Source organism: Myotis brandtii, unplaced genomic scaffold, assembly GCF_000412655.1.
Source record: "Myotis brandtii unplaced genomic scaffold, ASM41265v1 scaffold140, whole genome shotgun sequence".
Classification (NCBI taxonomy): domain Eukaryota; kingdom Metazoa; phylum Chordata; class Mammalia; order Chiroptera; family Vespertilionidae; genus Myotis; species Myotis brandtii.
The window spans coordinates 3,133,231-3,136,427 of record NW_005355000.1 but is presented as its reverse complement, the minus strand read 5'-3'; positions in this window follow the sequence as shown (position 1 = coordinate 3,136,427).

Here is a 3,197-nt window from a genome sequence, read left to right as displayed (position 1 = left end):
CTGGTGGTCAGTGTGTGTCATAGTGACCAGTCATTCCCAGTCGTTCTGCTGTTAGGGTCAATTTGCATATTACCCTTTTGTTATATAGGATAGAGGCCTGGTGCACGGGTGGGGGCCGGCTGGTTTGCCCTGAAGAGTGTCTTGGATCAGGGTGGGGGTCCTGCTGGTGTGCCTGGCCAGCCTGGGATAGGGGCTGATGGGTGTTTGCAGGCTGGTCACACCCCCTTCAGGATGGGGGTCCCCACTGGGGTGCCTGGCCAGCCTGGGTGAGGGGCTGATGGCTGTTTGCAGGCTGGTCACACCCCCTTTAGGGTGGGGGTTCCCACTGGGGTGCCTGGCCAGCCTGGGTGGGGGGCTGATGGCCGTTTGCAGGCTGGTCAAGCCCCCCAGCGACGGAAGCTCCCAGCCTCTCCTTTTTTTCTTTTTTTGTTTTATTCTGGGATTTATTTACCTTCTATAATTGAAACTTTGTAGCCTTGAGTGGAGCTCAGAGCAGGCCAGGGCGGGCGAGAAGCTTGGCTTCCTCCATCACCAGGGGCAGCCCAAGCCTCCTGCTCACTCCAGCTCTGTGGCCATGGCCGGCTGAAAGCAGGTATCTAGGGTTTATTTATCTTCTATAATTGAAACTTTGTTGCCTTGAGTGGAGCTCAGAGCCGACTGTGGCAGGCGGGAAGCTTGGCTTCCTCCATCACTGGGGCAACCAAACCTCCTGCTTGCTCCAGCTCCGTGGCTGCCGGCCGCCATCTTGTTTTGGTTAATTTGCATATAGTCACTCTGATTGGCTGGTGGGCAAGGCTTAAGGCATAGCAAAGGTACAGTCAATTTGCATGTTTGTCTTTTATTAGTGTAGACTAGAGGCCCAGTGTACAAATTCATTCATGAGTGGGGTCCCTCGGCCTGGCAGGAGATCAGGGCTGATTGGGGTGGCCGGTGGAGGAAGGGGGTGTGGGGAGGGATGTGGAAGGTTGGCCAGCCATGGGAGGTTGGCTGTGGGAGTGTACTGATCATCAGGGGGCAGCTGCTGCATTGAGCATCTGCCCCCTGGTGGTCAGTGCTCATCATAGCAACCAGTCATAACTGTCAGGCTTTTATATATATAGATTTGAACATAGCACTACTAAAAACACAATCTCTGTGTAAATAAAAACTAAAAACAAATATATTAAAAGATACAATGATTATCTTTGATGACACTAACTTGAGTCATATTTGTCTCTCTATTTTTTGGTGTGTGTTAGTGGGTGGTTAGAAAGTTATCCACTATAATTACAAAATTATTTCAGCACTTTTATGAATTACAATTTAATCATTGCTAAAAATGTGTTTTTCAAAGAGATTAATAAAAATTACAGCTGGAATGCTTTGCTTAGATACAGGGTTTTCTACCTGATCCCTACTACATATTTTCCTAAATCTCCTGAAACCACAAGGAACTTCAGAGGAGAGCATATAATGTTTCTATTATTAAGGAAGTGTTCAGGTAATGAGTTTTAACAGATTTAGTAGTTTCATTGATACACATAACATGTACATAACATATTCATGATAATAATGTGTCATGAATAATTTCAGCAAGTTTTAACCATATCTTCAAATAAGGACTTTAAGGTTAGCCTCCTAAAATATGTAAATTCGTATGCAATAATCTTACCTAATAATAGACAAATATGCAAATTGACCGCACCTTCGCTATGCCCACCAGCCAATCGGATGAGTATCCAAATTAACCAAACAAAGATGGCACATACATAGGCGCCCAGTGGCGATCGGAGCCTGCAATCAGAGCTGAGAGGTCCCCTGTCCAGGCCTAATGCCTTGAGGAGTTAGGCCTGGGCAGGGGCGGAGCTGGCGATGGTGGGGAGCAGGAGCAGAGCCTGCAATCGTGGGGAGCTGGGGGTCCCCTGCCCAGGCCTAACGTCTTGGTCAGAGGCATTAGGCCTGGGCAGGGGCAGAGCCGGCCATCGCGGGGAGCAGGGGTGGATCCGGTGATGGTGGGGAGCTGGGGGTTCCCTGCTCAGGCCTAATGCCTCAGTCAGAGGCATTAGGCCTGGGCAGGGGTGGAGCCAGTGATGGCGTGGAGCAGGGAGGGAGCCGGAGATGGCAGGGAGCAGGGAGGGAGCCAGCGATGGTGGGGAGCAGGGGCAGAGCTGGAGATTGCAGGAGCTGGGGGTCCCCTGCCCAGGCCTAAGCCTTGGCCACAGGCATTAGGCCTGGGCAGGGGCGGAGCCGGCGATCACGGGGAGCAGGTGCAGAGCCGGCGATGGTGGGGAGCAGGGGTAGAGCCGGCAATCGTGGGGAACTGGGGGTCCCCTGCCCAGGCCTAACGCCTTGGCCAGAGGCGTTAGGCCTGGGCAGGGGCGAAGCCAGCTATTGTGGGGAGCAGGGACAGGGGCGGAGCCGGCAATCACTTGGAGCAGGGGCGGAGCTGGCGATGGCAGGGAGCTGGCAGTTCCCTACCCAGGCCTAACGCCTTGGTCAGAGGCATTAGGCCTGGGCAGGGGCAGAGCCAGCGATGGCAGGGAGCAGAGCCAGAGCCAGCAATGACGGGGAGCTGGAGGTCCCCGGCCCAGGCCTAACAACTCGGCCACAGGCGTTAGGCCTGGGCAGGGGTGGAGCCGGCGATCGCAGGGAGCTGGGGGTCCCCTGCCCAGGCCTAATGCCCCGGTCAGAAGTGTTAGGCCTGGGCAGGGGCAGAGCCAGTAATCACAGGGAGCAGGGGTGGAGCCCACGATTGCAGGAGCTGGGGGTCCCCTGCCCAGGCCTAATGCCCCGGTCAGAAGTGTTAGGCCTGGGCAGGGGCAGAGCCAGTAATCACAGGGAGCAGGGGTGGAGCCCACGATTGCAGGAGCTGGGGGTCCCCTGCCCAGGCCTAATGCCCCGGTCAGAAGTGTTAGGCCTGGGCAGGGGCAGAGCCAGTAATCACAGGGAGCAGGGGTGGAGCCCACGATTGCAGGAGCTGGGGGTCCCCTGCCCAGGCCTAATGCCCCGGTCAGAAGTGTTAGGCCTGGGCAGGGGCAGAGCCAGTAATCACAGGGAGCAGGGGTGGAGCCCACGATTGCAGGAGCTGGGGGTCCCCTGCCCAGGCCTAATGCCCCGGTCAGAAGTGTTAGGCCTGGGCAGGGGCAGAGCCAGTAATCACAGGGAGCAGGGGTGGAGCCCACGATTGCAGGAGCTGGGGGTCCCCTGCCCAGGCCTAA